The 18539-nt window shown below is 40.4% G+C and overlaps 1 protein-coding gene across 2 annotated transcripts in view; it reads right to left on the reverse strand.

Annotated features, from left to right (window-relative positions):
- Nucleotides 1–18539, reverse strand: part of LOC117812079 (stromal membrane-associated protein 1-like) — a 135972-nt gene that overhangs the window by 74730 nt on the left and 42703 nt on the right. The gene's annotated exons all lie outside the window — the stretch shown is intronic.

The raw sequence follows: 18539 nt of genomic DNA on the forward strand, positions 1-18539 counted from the left end.
CTGACTGTCCCTATAGCATCTGTATGCCATTTTAACATGTGGTTGGGGCGGCTGTATTCTAACTTGTTTTTGGGTCCCAAAAACGTCTTGGTTAAGGTTAGGAACACATCCTGGTGCGAGTTAAAAATATACATTTTGAGACTCAACTCCTTTTGTCTATGCTAAATATCTTGTATTGGTACAATCTTGAAATCAACTACAGTCCAACGACGGTACCACTTGACACGATGGCGATTCTATACTTCAATGTAGTCTGGGGTTAAGGATATAGGACCTCAGGTTGAGACTTTTTGCTTCAAGTTTGCTATGTATATCATCTAGTCACTAGCTACGTGACAAGCAAAATTAGAGTTTGTATTGCCACACAACCTCAAGGAGCATGTTGTTAGTTGCACTTGCATGCAGGTCTCTATTAAAAGACATTAACTGAAGCTTAGTCATTGTTAAACATCTGGCTATGAGGGGTCCTGGTTTGGCCTAGTGGCTGGATTGTGGGCCCACTGTGCAGACGCTGTGGCCCTCGGTGGTGGGCAGCCCAGGTGCAATGTCTGCCTGTGTCTTTTGCCGCATGTCGTTCCCCACTCTCACTACTCTTGTTTTCTGTCCTATCCTCTCTGAGTAGAGGCATGAAAGCCCCAACCCCCCCAAAAAACATCTTGCCATGGTCTAGAAGTGCATTACACCGTTGCACCATGCCCCTTTGGCTCTGCACACAAATTGTTTTCCTGCTGAAATGTTAGTTTGCAATACCACCTCTAGTACACACCAATTGCAGAACACTTCTAATATCCAAATCTGGTCCCATTTTAACAGATTCAGCATTTTTCTGTAGGACCTATGAACGGCATCTAGCAATGATTCATCCATCTTCTCTGCTACACCTAAAGGACAACATCAGTCATCTCCTTCTGCATTAGGTAAGGCCTCCAAATTGTTTCATATTTCAAAGATTGTTTATAACACGAAGTGAATTACTTGGTATAGTCTAAGTTCAAACAGTGCTGGAAAACAGCTAGAGGTGATACTCTCATCCAGAGTAAGAGCATCTATTGATGTGTAAAGAGAGAAAAATTCAGGACTGAGTTCATGATCTTCCAGAGAGATATGGCAGGAAATGAACACATGCAAGACTGAACCTGTGACCTTTTTGAAGCAGAATCATCTCATTATCCTCTGAACAACACTTTCCCCTGTACCTGATGGACAGGTCTTGGAGGTTAGCCAAAGTTTGACTGGAACTACTTTTCCCAGTACTGTTTCCAATCACAAAGTTTCCATAATGTATTCCCTTTTCTTCTTTCTAACACACAATAGTATACGCCCAACTTTAGTTCTCAATTATCCAAACAAGCTGCACCGAAACAAATATAAAATTGCAATCAAACCAGAAATGGATGAGCAATCAAATCCCAAATAACCCCCTACAAACAGTGCTGCAAAGACTGTAGGGAAATAATGAATGCTTCAATTACTCTCTGAATGTAAAGTCTCCAAGAGGCTGAGAGCAGCTGAGTCTGACAGCAGTAGCATTTATTTTTTAATCATTTCATTAAGGCAAACAGCATGCTATGAATCTTATCTCAGCTTTTCATACACTTTAAGTAGGACAACAAGCAACAACCACGCTACAGGTCCACCATCACTCACTCTTTGATTTTGTATCTTTCAGGGGGTTCACAAAATAATCCACCGTGACCCTCTACAATGACAGGCCGTCTTCCCCTTTGGAATTCATTCATTCCTAACCTTAACCCTAACACTTTCTCAAGTATTGTCGATAAAACACAGGTCTTGGAAATATCAATCTTGGATTGATATTTTTTTAATGATTGTTTCAACTATTCAATAATTCAAAACATGAAACAGCAGCAAAAATAGTGTCTTTCTGCAGCTATAATCCAACAATCCTGTATCTGACTGAAAAGAGCATATTGATAGCAGCTGCTCTGAATGTAAAATATGTTCAGTGGCTGATGCATTCACAGTGTTCTTCACGCATTTTGTGTTTGAGTTTTAATAAAAGCAGAGAAGAAGAAAAAAGGCAAATTGCTGCTTTGTAAACCTCAATAATCGAGACGGGAAATGAAGTGACATGAAAGGAGATAAAATATTTCAGCTGATTAAAGACTGTATGTGTGTGTGTATTTATGTCTGTGTGTGTGTGTGTGTGTGTGTGTGTGTGTGTGTGTGTGTGTGTGTGTGTGTGTGTGTGTATATATGTGTGTGTGCGTGTGTGTGTGTGTGTATATATATGTGTGTGTGTGCGTGTGTGAGAGATCAGGATTTACAGAGATGAAAGATATTCTGTTGCTTGGCAGCATGCTAGAGCTATGTCACGATTGTGCAGAATCTTTTTGTTTGAGAGAGAAAGAAAAAAACATAAAACAAACTTAAGGGTCAAAAATGGAGGAGAGAGAAAGAAAAGAAAACAAAGTGAGTGAGAGATAAAGGAAATGAGTGAGAAGAAACGTCTGTCAGCATGTCTCCTGCTATGCAGGAGATTACACAGCTTTCAGCATGTCAGCATATACTTAGGATAACAAGTCTCTCTCAGGTCTCTCACACATAAACAGAAACATACACACACAAATACACACACACACTCAAATATCTCCTTGACAATTGGGTTCATCGACAACAGACGGCAGAGCTTAGCCGATAAGGCAAAAGAAAAATTTGATGCCAGGTACCTGCAGGCAGACAAACACACACATGCACAAACACATTCTTATAACATACATAACACACACACATACACACATACACACATACACACACGCACACACGCACACACACACACACACACACACACACACACACACACACACACACACAAACACAAACACACAAACACACACATGTTTAAATATATCTGCAGATCAACAGATAATCTGTTAGCATGCTGCTATCAGCATTATTCTTGAAGCACTGACGTGCCTTGGAACAGCCTCACAGAGCTGCTAGCATGGCTGCACATTGTTTGAAAAATGTATCTCTTAAAAGACGATTTCAAACTTTGAATGATGAGGCAGAAGGATAAAGCAGTGAAACTTGTTTTTCCTTTTATGTCTTTGTTCAGACGACACAAACTATGAAAAGCAGTCATGGCTGATAGTAATTCAGATGGCGGAGAGACACAGTGGTTGAAGCTGCCGCCTTACTGTGTAATGCCTCTTCACATAACACCCAGTACAGCAGGTCCTTAGTGAAAGGAAAGCTGGGGACCTGGATCATGCAGTTTCCTACACAATAAGGGTTTATTCCTGGAAGATATATTAAGAGATACATCACCCTATTTTAACTTACTACAACATGGTTAGGTCGTATATGCAAGGTGTAGTGCAAATTGGAATCCCACAGGGTGAGCAGGACCCTAACGCAAAGCAGAGGAGTCTCCTCTCACCCTGATTATTTTGCATAACCACTTGCCCACTACCTGGGATTAATTCCTGCCTTCAAGACCAGTCTGAGATGGAAACTTTATAACCTCATTGTCAGGGATGTAAAATGTGCCAGAACACCTTTCCACAGATTGACTGAAAATGATGTGTGTGATCAGGTTGTCCATGGCTTGCTTTTGCTGTTGACCAATTAGAATAAGGTATTTAACACAGCCAGGTAATAATATGTAATTAATATAATACCTCTCGTTTTCTCAATCCTGTTGTCCATACACACCTGAATCTCTCCTCTGTTGTTACACAGCCTTGTGTCCTGTCTCGCCTCTTTCCATGTCTCTCTGCCTGTTTGTGCCCAATCTGTAGACTTCCTTGGATGCTTGTGTCGTTGGGTGTCGTTACGATTCAAAGATAATGCAGAGTAACTTCAACACAAACAGCCACATCTTACTATTCAAACTTATGAAGGTGTAAATGCTGTCTGCCTTTAAAACAGCACACTGCATTAGCTGGTCACATCTGCCTGAAATACGAACAGAAGAGTTAAATAAATCAGATATTTGAAGCAGCTGCAAGTTTTCTTTTTTATATACTTTATATGTTGTTTAGTCTAAACAACAGGTGCTGCACGTCTCTTGTTGACAGATGGCACCAAGTGAAGAGAAACTGCACACATAGAAACTATTTTCAATGTTACTGAATTTTAAACAATATATCACAGAGATAACTACAAGATGAAGCAGATATATATAAAGGGAGATTTTTAGAGTTATCTGGGGGGTATTTTTGCCTTTACTGGTAGGACAGCTGAAGAGAAACAGGAAATGAGGGGAGTAGAGATTTGGGGATGATATAAAGTAAATGGTTGTGGCTGGCAATCGAGCCAGTGACCACTGAGTCAAGGACTATAACCTCTGTATATGGGGCGCGTGCTTAAACTGGTAGGACTACAGCGCCTAAACATATCATTTTCTTAATTGGACTATTATGAAATTGAAACGTTATGAAAACTGAAGCCAAAAATGCTCCATTAAGCCCTCTTTTAACATTATAACTAGCACCTATTAAGATATATTTTTCGATACAACAGGATCGATTTGTCTGTGAAAATTATTTGAGATACTCATTTGAATTTTTCATTACTATAGTTTGTTTATTTTGATGTATACAAAATAAACACAACAGCCTTCCTCAGTGAATCAATGTAATTCATTTATGAGCATTAGCTCTCTTTCTATTCATATACACAAAAAATGTATGTACATACTGTATACTAATATTACAATCTAACTCTAAATGTATGCAAATTCAAAATTCAAGGGTTAAAACTTTATATGATCTCCCTCTGACTGATTGCTTTTTTACTTTACAATGAAGGCTGAATGAGTCGATCTTAACCTCTTTAAAGTAGTAACACACAGACATCCCAGCTGTAGGCTTAGACAGCAAGATAAAAAAAACAGTCTGGAGGTAAATTAATTTCGATCGATTGGGGATAATTGTATGCTGATTTGATGCCATTACAATAAAACACAATATTTCATTTCTGCTTTGATTTTCCCCTGACACTGCAGGGAATGTATTGCTGCACTACATTGTTCTTCAGACCAGCTTTGAGTCTATTACAGAGAGGTAACCTGAGACAAATGACTTCAAAGCTCCATTAAAACAAGAGCTGGGATTAACAGCAGGATGCTCATGTTGAGACTTAGACTTTACTCCGCATTTTAAAAGCTGTCTTCTCCTCAAACACAAACCATTTAATGCTACTGTGCAAACTGACAGCCTCAATTTGCAGGTCAGGAATATTCCTATTTAATCCTTTGAACATTATGCATCAGTATTAACCATCAGTATGAGAGCTGATCAAGCCTTCTCAGAGAATGGTCAGTGGCTAGTGATTCCCCCTTGACTCTGCTTTTGTACAACTCAGCCTGATGGTGTTGCAGCATTGCAGTCATTTACCACAGAAAGGCTCTTTTATTTGTCAGATGTGTGAAAATTGAGAACTTGAGAGTGCACATAATTCATAATTCTGAATTTAAAACTGGAAGAATGTATTACATCCCACTCTATGACACATCAACTCTCACTAGAAAAGGTCATTATACAAATATTTCCATCTATGCCAAAATGAAACTTGTGTTTCACAATTAAAATGCTCTCTGTTGAAGGGGCTGCCCTTAGCCAAATATCTTTTATGGCAAACAAACCCAAGCTGGTATCAGAACTGTAAAACTGACAGTAAACAAGTGGTTTTGTTTCTTTTCTCAAACTTGTTGTATCAGGCCAGTTTCAGAAAACGCACTCTTCCAGAACTGTCATTCATATTCAATCATTTAAGTTAATGCACATAACAGGACTGAACCAAGATCCATTGATTTTCTATACCCCTTTTCCCATTTGGGGCAACAGGAAAGGGCAGGAGGGATACAGCCTATCCCAGCAGACTGTATAAAATATGGATGTAGGATCCGTGACAGGCCGTCACTCATCTGTTTCTGAAGAGCTGTTTTGAGGCCAATTGGCGGCGGCAGCCATATTGCTGCTGTCGAGCGATTGTGATCGTGTCTTGTGTTAGCTCTGTTAGCATGATGCTACTCTGGTGCTGGGTTAGCTCGTCCACCTTATCGTAGATAGATCTTAAATTCCCCATAACCGTGGGTGGAAGGACAGGTCGACGTCGTCCCTTCCTAGCTTGCACCTCAATACCAGCACGTCGTCTTTGCCTCCTTCTCCTCAGCTCGCAGGGAACATCGTTTAGCATCAACATGCTACGGGCAGCTAACAGCTGATCTCGTATGTAAACAATGTTACCATGGATACACGCAGGATCTCCTGACATAGACAGGAACAAAAATAGCAAAAACACCACTGCAAACGTAGCCAGTTTGGTGTCTATGGCTAACAAATGAGTCATTAAAAGACACGACAGGCTCCAAATACATAGATAACTAAACAGATATGAAAAAAGGTTGAAAAAAGAATAACGAAGAGAGAGCTGCTGCAACAAGCAGCCACCCGAGCGGCGCATGCACAGATTCCCCCCTACAGTGTGTGCCGATCGAGAAATGAGCTATCCAGACTACTCTTGTCTTTGGTACCAGGCTGTAAACATGTTTATTTCTGCTGTAAAGATTGTTGTTTTTCCATTCAAGTGTATGTGACTTCCAGTACCTCCGGAGCGAGCCTCAAGCGGATCCTCTATGAACTGCAGTTTTTAGCACTTCTACATTGGACTCATATTTTTAGACCGGAGGTTGCCGCTTGGTCGCAAGCCTATCACAGAGCCAACATGTGACAAACAAGTATTCACACACACACACACACACACACACACACACACACACACACACACACACACACACACACACACACACACACACACACACACACACACACACACTTGCGGTCAATTAAGAGTGAAATTTAACCTAACAAGCATGATTTTGGACTATAGGAGGGAGCTGGAGTACCCCGAGAGAACCCACCATGCAGCCCAAGATGTTATGTACAGCAAATAGGTCACATGTGGAAAGTATAGCATCCACATTCACAGGCCTACAGCTGTTCAGTAATTAAGTCTGAAACATATTATAAACAATATTATTCAATATTACATATTCTCTCTAGGATTTATTGGTCAAAATGGAAAAGAGACTACTATAATGCCTCCATGACTGCAGTTGTTACATCCTGTATATCTGTGCAATCCTCTGCTAAATGCATGTAGAGGTATAGGGGCAACCACCATGATATAACCAATTTGATTTCAGATAAATGTTTTGAGGCTTTGAGTTCAGCATTATAATACGTGCGAGAGAAACTTTAAAAAATAACATAACAGATTGTTATAACTGACATTTGTTTTTCCAACAAAGACAAACAGACAAATCAGCCGTCGTCTTTTTTGGCAGATTGATAAAATTACAGAAAGTCTGCCAGAGTCTGTGATTGGAGCTGCAGCCATAGTAGTTACTATGAAGTTTTGACCAATGAGAAATAGAATCTGCGTAAATATGTGTGGAAAATGTGTGGATGGACAGACGTTTCGCTTTTTAAACTATGGGCAGAAATATTGCGAAAATAGAGATATGACCAAACATTTCAGTACATAATAAAATTCAATATAACAGACCCCTGTGTTTCATTTCACTCCGAGTGGGTACAGTTGCTCATAGCCTACATTTCATTTTCCTGTAAAGAGAACACGTACATACACAGCAGTGCACACAGCAGCCCAAGAGATACATTATTCCCCCAGTGCTTTGCAGACCATGGAAATAGTCTGAATTTACTAACCATGACCCAGAAACACACACATTCTCTCTCTCTCTCTCTCTCTCTCTCTCTCTCTCTCTCTCTCTCTCTCTCTCTCTCTCTCTCTCTCTCTCTCTCTCTCTCTCTCTCTCTCTCTCTCTCTCTCTCTCTCTCTCCCTCTCTCTCTCTCCCTCTCTCTCCCTCTCCCTCTCTCCCTCTCCCTCTCCCTCTCTCTCCCTCTCCCTCTCTCTCACACACACACATTATAGATTTGCCTGAACACACATCCAGACATGCATACACATACACTCAGCTAAAGCCAAGCAGCATCTCACACACACACTATATATTTGACATAAAAACACACACGCTGACCTCTGTTCCAGGCTGTCACTTCAGTAATTGCTGCTCATTCTGACGTCAGTCTGAGCTGGAATTACATCCAGTCCAAACACATTTACTTCAAAACACCCATCATAGCAAATAGCAGAAAATTATGTCTTTCATTTGCCTTCCCATCAATTTCCAGATTTTATTTGAATCAGGATGTTACACAAGTCACCTTTAATGATGTCTGGGCTCCTCTTCTCTGAAGCAGCGAGCACTAACAGTCTAACTACATTTTTAAAAAGCTAAATTTAGATTTATCTGCCAGCAGCAAGGACTCCATTCTTTTTAAAACATGATGACATAATGCTTTATTTTAAAAGACAAGGGGAAGTATCTGCAGAGAGTGACAAATGTTACAGAACTGTAGAAAACTTATCTGATGGCCTTTATAGTCAGTGTCAAACACACACATCACCTCTGTGTGAGATGTATGAGGATTCAAAATGTGCTTCACATGTTTCCACTCCTGTGCATGAATGAGAAATGATTCATACTGAGGCATGGAGCAGAAATAAAGCATCTGTGAACAACATGAATGTTTATGAGGAGCTTCCCTGGAAGATTCAGCTCCTGCAGCACAGAGGTGGAGCTCCACAGGCTCTCGCCCTCTGTTGTCACACATCGTGCATTTAGAACACCACAATCAAACAAACAAAGACGGCTGTTCTGGACTTCAATGTGCTTTTACACAAACACACAGACAGATTTTTCTCCTTTACCTGTCTTCTTGTTAATGCACAGGCTTTTGTGTCAGAGTTTTCATGGCCAGAGCTGAATCAAAAGGCACTTAAAGACAAGTTTGACATGTTTTGTTAAAAGATGACAAAGTGTAGCTTCACTCTAGCCCCTTGCTTCTTCTGTCAGTGTTTCGAGGCAAGAGCAGAGAATGTACAAAATGTTTACGAAATGTTTTATTACACGATTTCATAAAGGTTGCATTAATCACAGCTGCTGCCTTGGTTATGTTTAGTGCAGGCAGATAGAGTATTGGGATCATCAAAGCTCTTCACCATAAACTTATATGTTACCTGTATGCAGTGTTATAGTCAAGACACCACCGCCTTTCAAAGCTTTACAAATACTAATAAGTGTCTAATAAAAGCTCTGTGTCTTGTACTACCTGACGACTAACACAACACTTCAATGTGTATAGCTGCTGAGAGAAGAGCCCTGATTGCCCGCTGGTCTATGGCCTCTTAAGTAACTATTGTAGGTAGCTTTACAATAAGAGACTTCAACTGGGAAAATGTATAACACAACAGTAACAGAAACACAATGTGTTTGTTACCAAGGTTGATACTGAAAGAGACTGAAGTGAACAAGAACAGTCATTGTGTTCACGCTGATCAGATCTGAATTTGTAAATGGGACCAGGAAAAACAGCCATTGTGAGAACTACAGCTGAGAAGCTGCACCTCCAACTCCTCAAGGTCAAAGCAATAGTTATTATCCTGTTGCACAGCCAGCAGCAATAAAAAAGATACATAATGTCATTTTAAAGTACAATAGCAGCAGGGAACAATGAGTTCTTAAATCTATTGGATTTTCATCTTGGCAGATTATGTCTGCAACTTGATGGAAAAACTTAAACCGACTGGACAAAAGGTGACGAAGGTCAGCATGATGGACTGAGCCTTCTTTATGGCTTTGACCTTCTTCACTTGAGAAAGATAACTTAGATTTATGCCTTTTTTCCCTGCAAAGTGTTACAATCCCTTCCAGCCCCACTTTTTATAAAGGAAACAGGAAACAGGAGCAGGCTTAATCATGAAAGTATGAACAACGAAATCATTATGGTGTGCTGATGGGCCTTTGCACACAGAAAAACCAGGAAGGTAAAAATCTGGTTATATTATTGATGTATTTATGTTTAGACAGTGATTGTTAAGCTGCTCAGCAAAAATATTTACAGTAGCCTGGCCTTGCCAGACCTATTCACCTTGGTAAATGGGCCTGAATTTGTTTGATTTATTCCTTTTCCCAGGGGGAATTAGCAACAGCCGCATGTGGAAGTACAATTAAACACACCCACGACCAATCAGAGAAAGGCAGTGTGTGATGTAGTGCAGAGCAGCAAAAAATATAAACAGACGGTAGCATGCATAGGAAATAAACATCATTCTTACCAATGAATGCTGTATGTCTAGTTGTTAGTTCTTGTTTTAATGAAAATACATCTAACAGTTTGTTTAAATCGTCGACAATAGGGGATTTGATGGACCTCCATGTGGTGGTAGCCGTCATCTTGGTTGCTTACAAAAAGGCTGAAGCAGTGCTCCTGTGCCGTCATAGAACCCGTCCGATTTTCAAATAAAGGATCCCTGAAGAGGCGCTAAGCCCATATATGGCGGTGGCCATATTGGTAACGCCAACTTATACTTATTTCAGGCAATCTAGAAACAGGCGCATTTGCGCGAATAGCGCGCATTCATTCGCGCGTATGAAGCGATTCGTGAGAGTTGAAATATCTGAACTCAAGCGAATGAATCGCGGCACTATAGCCAATCGGCATGCACATCTCCCGGTCCCGTGTGTTCTGTGATGTATGAACCAGCGGAGATCCCAGCGGAGATTCCCTCATCTGGAATATATGGGACACTATGATTCTATCACCGTGCAGCTTCCCCAAACTCTGTGACTCTACCTGTTTTTATGGGATGAGGAATAAACAGGAGCTCACTGTGAGGACAGAGAGGGAGGACGATTATGTGGTGAGTTGTGAAAAACTTTGTCTGTCCGCTGTCAACTGAAGTTATCTCTGCCCCATTTAGTATAAGCGGCTTCCCCATTCAATGTCCGCGAGCTCAACCTTGTTACTGCGGTCAAGCCAGCCTCCACTTCAGAAACGAAAGTCAAGCCAGCCTCCACTGTCTTCTGTTTGTTGACAACAGACAGCTGTGGCGTGGGCACCCCCCTCCCTCTCGCGTATATTTGCGTCTTGAGTGAGATATTCACGTCTTGAGCAAGTCATTCGCGCGAATAGAGCGAGTAAACGCAAAACGTTCTCACGTCCATATTCGCGTGAATAGTGCGATCGTTCGCGTTTGTTGTGAACGCACCATAAGCCTCAACATGATCGAAACGAAGAGTAACAGAAAACAGAACTGTTCTATAGACCAGGCTGCTAACATGTTTAATTCTCCAGTAGATAAAGGTATTTCTGTGCAGGGGTTCTTGGGGAATCCTTTGGCTTTTGAGCCAAGCCTCTAGTGGACAAACCAAGAACTGCAGTTTTCAACCCTCTGAATCTGCTTGATTTTTCAGCATTAAAGGCTGCTCCTTGGTTTCTCATCAGTCTTTTGTTTTATGTCACCTTCAGAATTCTCAAATTTGTTGTATTAAACCACATTGGTCTAACCTTTGTGTTGTTGTGTCTCTCTGCCTTATCAGCATCTTTCTCTTTCTTCTTCTCCTCTTTCTTCTTTTCACGCTCCTTCTGAGGAGAGAGAAAAAGATGGTGCAAGGCGATAAATGTTTTCAAAAGTGTACAAGACCTTTACGTTCATATCCCTCGACAAAGTGTTCACAAGGACAGCCTCATCCCACACGTCAAATCAAATCAATCAACAGAAAGGAGTCCAGCACATTTCACCTCCCCTGAGGACTCTGAGGCCAAATGTTAACGTTTTCGTTAGCATTCAAAATTGATCAACCACATGGAGGATACTGTCAATAGTGCTTTCAATGTATTTGGAGAGTGAAACTTTAGATATTTGTTCAATGGATGACCAGTCATCAGTGCATAAGAGAAAAGAGAGGTGGAAAACAGCACCAAAACAGAAAGGGAGCAAACATAAAAACTGAACCCAGTATCAGCTTTGACTGTGTCAAAGGACAGACTGAGTGAAGAAAAAAATGTCAAAGGACTGGGCAGAAAATTTTAACACCAAATATTAGCCCTTTAGGATCATATTTTAGAAACAAGATCATAAAGTGCTAAAATTTGGACCTTGAATGGTTAAAAACCTTAAGTTCAATGTCAACTTGACCCACAAGGAGGCTGATTACTGTTTAAAATAGTTTATTGCCATGGAAGTAATACAAACCATAGAGGGGATATTTAAAATATTTACAAATAAATAATTTTCATATCAATAAAATCATCCTTGAATCAATATTTTTCAGGGTTGTTTATTTCTTTAGTTAGTAGCCAGGTAATATTCAGGGATGATTCATAGTGAGTTGGTTTTTATACCCGAATAACCCATTCAGAGTGGGAAAATACCTACTCACCCTGGCAAGATTCAAATCTACAATAACCACTCACTCACCATACATTATCCCTGACCTGATTACCATAATAACAAATATTTTTACCCAGCTTTCTCACTAAGTACCCGGCTGTGTTAAATACTTGATTCTGTTGGTCAAAACCCCATAACAACGATAACTGATTCTCAACAGCAAAAGCAATACCAGGGATGACCTGATCATACACCTTTTCAACTTCTAAAAACAGGTCTGGCATTTTTCACCTCTGCCTGTTGACATTGTGGCAAATACATTTGGTCTCAGGCTGTTCTTCAGAGTCGTAAAGTAATGACAGTTACTGAACACAGGTGTGGGAGCAGCTTGAGGAGCTCCTCGACCCCAACCACCTCTGACATGGAAAAGCAATATCCTGCAAACCAGGCAACGGCAGCAGATCTGGTGAGTGCAGATCTATGTTACCAATCACAACAAAGTGATTTAAACCATCATCTTTGGATCATGGTCCTGCTCATTTTGTTGGGATTCTAATCTGCATAACAATCCAAGCATATAAGATAAATTAAATACATTACTCAATATTGTGTTATGTGATGTCTCCAGTGAACAGTACAGTTACAGTTGGTCGTTTCTGCAACACAGCAATAACTGTCATGTTACTGTCTTGAAACCCTATAATGAGCATAAAAGACTGCTCCAGCCTGCAGAGAAAAAGACGTTTTTCTTCATTAAATCCCCATTTGACAACGGTTACAATGTTCTGTAGGAGGAACCATGAGGGCTAGTGTTGAAGATTTGCTGCTCCCCGTAGCAGGTAGAAAACAAGTCGATCTCATTGCTTAATGTGATTTTAATGCACTCACAATGCAGTTTTAATGTGTAGACATTATTAGCCCACAGAGAGTTGACGGAGTGTTTTTAAGGTTAATGGTTCTCTCTCGCTTTGTAAATGTGCAAGTGCTAATAACAAATACCAACAGGCTTTAGCTAATGACCGTCAGGGTGCCAGAGAGAGAGAAGCCGTGGCTTAGCCTAAAATCTGGCCATTATGGTAACAATGAATGGCTGTTTTCCTTCTGTCTCTATTCTCAGAGCAATTATTCCACTGGCTCTTTATGTGTTTATCGTTATTTATGCTGAAATGACCATTTGTCTTATAAACAGTGGCCACTGCATAGTTATTAATATTTAAAACCAGGCAAGTCAGAATCATCATGGAGAGCATTTCACAACATTTTAGACTTTATTAATTGTCCTTTTCTGTGAGCATGCTTTATGTCAGTATTCATAGGATTTATGGAAATACATTTTAAACCGTTTAAATCCGTTTTTGGTTATCAAATTGACCAAAAAGTACATCCAAACCATTCTGAATGATTAAACATGAGCAGATATATGTTAGTGCTCCAGAAGTTGGAAATACGTAGGACGCAACTGCAGACCAAGGGGTTCTTAAAGTTATCCCAAAGAAATAACCACTAAAATCGTGAACAATAAGAAGGGTAGAGGGAAAAGACAAAAAAATATTGAGCCAAAACAAACAAAACCAAGCTCAGAAAGAGAAAAACAAAACCAGTGCTTCTGAGCAGCTGTCAAGAGACCAAACTCAGGAATCACTACTTATACAAAACCCAAAGGTGGCCAAAGATGCCAAATACAAAAAGGCTGGGGTTGAAAAGAGACCCAGAGTCAACAACTATTTTAAAGGAACTGGAAATTGAAGAAGAGAAGAATGTTGTGCTTATGCAGACCCACTATGCTGAAAACACAAGGAGCAACCTCTTATGTGAGCTAATGAATCAGCAAAGTTAACTGGAGAGTGGGAAGAGTATAAGGTTCCTACACCTGCTCTAAATCAGGAGCAATCAGGACCACACACCTGACACTGCAGTGTGATGATTACCTCCTCACACTCAAAGTGGCCAGACTGAGTCCTCTCAGGATTTGATATTTAACATTTTGAATTTTTGAATGTGAGCTCTTGTGTCTCTGAGATCATAATGCTACAAAATACAGGGAAAAACAAAAGGTTGCATAAAGTGCAGATACAAAGAAATAGAGGTTACTGTTTACATGGGATGTTACACATCCTGGCCTATTTGTAGTTTTGACGCACTGATGCTCTTTGTTGTTCATCTCCAGCACATAGTCTGTATTTGGCTGCTTTTTGTTGACAGATCCATCAGCAGGTTTGAGATTATTATCTCTCAGACTCTGGCAGGCTCAGAGTATCTGACTCTATTAACTATGAGCTAATGAGGGAAGCATTGGCCAATTTAGAGCAGCAGCATCAGCAGGCTATTACACTCCCATCTGATCCTCATCCATAAAAACATAGAAAATAATAACTGGGATGCTCCTCTGTGTATCATGTTCACTGTGTTTCCAACTTATCTTATGGTAGTGACAGGACTTGGTGGCCAGCTCTGATGAGTCAGACATGGGCTCAAACATGAGCACCTGAATACAGTAACGGCTGCCACATATGTTCACCTGTGTGCACGTTCATGAGGTGTCTAGTTCAACAGTTCAAGTGAGGATGCCTACAGAGGTGCTGATGTTTGCAGAGTGAGAATTGAGATTAATAGCAGTGGGTTGGTGGTATTTTTGAGTTTATTAGACACCTGCAATGTTCACATACCACTGTAACGACGAGTGCATCTACCAATTTAGAGAGGTGGGGTGCACATTTACACACGATGCATAACGCTGTAACTTCTTTGTTCATTTAAACTTCAGACACACAAACAGGATCAGTCAGGCTGTAATGTCTATGAATGAAACATGTCTTCTACACATCCTAAAGGTTCCACCCGGTCAGTCCATGTTCAGACAGCATATGTTTAGAGCGATGTTTTGAACATGTGCCTAAGACAAAAACGATTGTTCGTATGACAAATGGTAAAGTTTCCATCACTTACAGACAAGGAATCCAAAAAGACGTGGCTGGCATCCAGTAAAGTTATGGTCATTCTAACCATAAAACGTATTCTACACACAACTACCTGTGTGGGGGAAATCCCAGGTGCACTTAAAACAGGCCAGATATTTCAGAATGTCACAGAAACTAAAGTACAAACACATGTTCACAAAAATGAAAAGCCTTATCACTCAATCAATCAATCAACCAATCTTTATTTGTATAATGCCAAATCACAACAAACCTTATCTCAAGACGCTAGGCCACTCTATGTCAAATCATGAACAGAGACCCAACTTCAAGGTAAGACTCAGTCTGACCCCACCTAAATCCACCATGAGCACTGCACCTCGCAATATTTAGCTGGTTACAGTGCTTAGCAACACAAAACAAAACATCTAAGTTCCAGCTTTTAACTGTATTGTCACACTTATGTGACTTTGATGAGAATGAGACAGTATTTGTTACCATGTGAAGACTAATACGCCTCAGGGCTTATCAGGTTGTTCATTGCTTTTCCATCTGTAGCATCAGAGCAAACAAAGTAGCTATATATGCAAATATACGTTTGCTATTTCTTCATATAGTCCTCATTAATAAAGGCAGGGATGATCACATTCTCCTGATTGAGGTGTAACATTTCCCAACATTTTTACCATCGGAACTGTTAAGTGACAACACAGCGGAAGTCACGAAGATAATTTATGCTGTCAGTGCATTTAAAAATAAAACCCTATACGTAAGAAAGGCAGATTTAACTTCACCTGACCCAGCAAGTGACGCATACAATAAATCACAAGAGACTAATCTTGATTCACAAAGACGACTCAATAACATCACAAGATTAAAGCAGCGAGGGAGTACCAGTTTATTTAGGACTTATTATGGATAGTGTGTTGTTGTGAAAGCTGCTTCTATTTGTGACTTGGCTCATGAGAAGTACTGAGATTAATCATCCCTCTTTATCTTTCTCTCTTCACTCCTTTTATTTTTAGCAAAGACTTCTGTACAAATAATTTAGGTGGCAGGCTTCTACATTTTAATCACTCTTTGAGTTTAAAGGCATATTACAGCAGCTCTTGTATACGTGTGAGGGCTTAAGTGTCACTTTGTCTGTCACTTTGTCCATCTTTAATGATACATCAAGGGTTTGGAAAAGAGAGAATCGTTAGTCTACAAACGTAGACTGATTGTAAAGATATAAAAAATTGCATCCTTTTTTTCAGGTTTATAAATAATCCAGTATGCATTCAGGCAATTCTGATGTATACAAACATTTATAAAATGTACTCGGATTGGACTAATACTCAGTGTGACACCCTACCTAACATGAATAGTGTGCGGTTTCCCGACACAGCCATAGTGTAATGCCTCAAAAACGACTCTCCTTCTTCAACCTTGGATGTTTTTATTTAACCTGTTCCACAATGCTCTTCCGGGGTTAAACTGGCAACATGATAGAAACATCTTCGCCACTCACTGGAGGCAAAGTATCCCAAATATTAACAGGGGACTAGCAGGGCAGAGTCAGGACAAAGTTGGGGTGTAAATTTCAGCTGTTTGCATTCACTCATGCAGCCCACCCAGAAAATTCCAGTCAGTTTCAAGAGCAGTGTTGCCTACTCCTCAGTGAGGAAAGTAGCTATTGGCTGTCCTAAAAGTCGCTAGAAGTCGCTAAATGATGTCATCGCCCAATTTGCATAACCTGAATTGTAATAGACGCTGTCAGAGAGACATGTAACGTCGAGGGAGAGACAAAAAGAGGTGAAAACACGACCTAAATATGTTTTATAACTACACTTAAGAGCCTAAAAAATCAAAGTAAAACATTTAATTTTTCAACAATGTCATTTTCAAAATATTATGTATTGTATACAATCTACATTAACAATCTAAATGAATCAGCCAGCGGTGTCTTTGTACATGCGGGATTCATTTGCAGTCTGGACGCTGAGGGGTTAACATCTCTGCTCTGACTGCAGCTACGAGGGAATGCTGTGCAACTAGGACTGAGCCGTCTGTGAGTGCTTTGGGATGGGGAAGGGGGCCACTGCAGCACCCGCTGCTCATTTAGAACGATACATGCTTTAATTTCAGAGTCTCCAAAAGTCTCCAATAACACCAGAGAAAGTCCCCAGATTTGTTGCTGGTAGCTTTTTTGAAAAAGAGTCGCTAGAGGGGTCTGAAAAGTCACTAAAAATAGCGACAAAGTCGCTAAGTTGGCAACACCGTTCATGAGTCCTGTGTAGGTGTGAATACAACATTGTTTTACTCAGTACTTAACCACTGTCTTAATAAAAGTATTGGGCTTGTTTGAACAACATTTTGAGGCTCTTCTTACTGACTTTATCATCTGACTTTACAGCACATCAAAACAAAAAGTCAGAGTACAGTTATACAGTTACACAAGAGAAGAACCTCAAGCGCTCCCTATTGACTAGGGCCCTTGACTAAGCTGCTGTATTTGAAGACATGGAGGTGAGGATGAGCTGTCAAAGAAAGTTCCTTGTAAATCATCAAACATTAGTTACAATCTAACATGTTTATGATGCTGCTATTAAGACATCATTAGCATTCAATGAGTACTTAATTACTTTTATCACCCGGCTTTCTTACTGATCTTCCAGTTTTGTAAGAGGTTTGATTCTGATTGGTCCAACCCCTTGACAACGGTTATTAACTTTCACTAACATGAGCAAGGCCAGAGGCAAACTGATCACGTCATGTTAAATCAATCCGCAGAAAAGAGTTGCGGCACATTTTGCTCCTGCTCGTTGACACCATAGACTGTGTACCAGAGGTCTTGTCAGTCTCTGTTAGTGGACTATGGGGCTCTGGAATTGAGTTGCCAATTTTATGTTGCACATACAGCACTGAAATGAAACAGAATGAGGTCTGAGGGTAAATATAGGTTAATGGAACTAAGTCCTAGGTAGGAGTGGTTAATATTAATGGGTATTGTAGGGTTTTGGTATTGATTTTAAATGGTTCACATTTATAGCCCCCCTGCACATGGTAGCACCCAATTGGGGGGGGTTATTTAAGTGAGCTCTATGTCTCTGAGGGGCGTTAGTCTGTCTAGTACATGTTGCTGTCTACATGGTGTTTTCATTGTTGGTGTAAAAGTTCACTGTAAATAAATGACCAGTGTGGGTTTGCTCCATCTCCTGCCTTTGCCTTCATATATGGCCTTGACCACTACTTAGGTCCATCTCACAGACCGTAATGTGAGGGAAAACAGTTAGTCTCTGTTAGCATCATATTGGTAAACAATGTGGCAACACGGATACTTTCATATTGGATCCTGTAAAGCAATGCTAGTAACGAGCTGAGCAGGTGAGAGCAACTTAAGGTTACCGGTC

Source organism: Notolabrus celidotus, chromosome 4 (assembly GCF_009762535.1).
Source record: "Notolabrus celidotus isolate fNotCel1 chromosome 4, fNotCel1.pri, whole genome shotgun sequence".
Taxonomy (NCBI): Eukaryota; Metazoa; Chordata; class Actinopteri; order Labriformes; family Labridae; genus Notolabrus; species Notolabrus celidotus.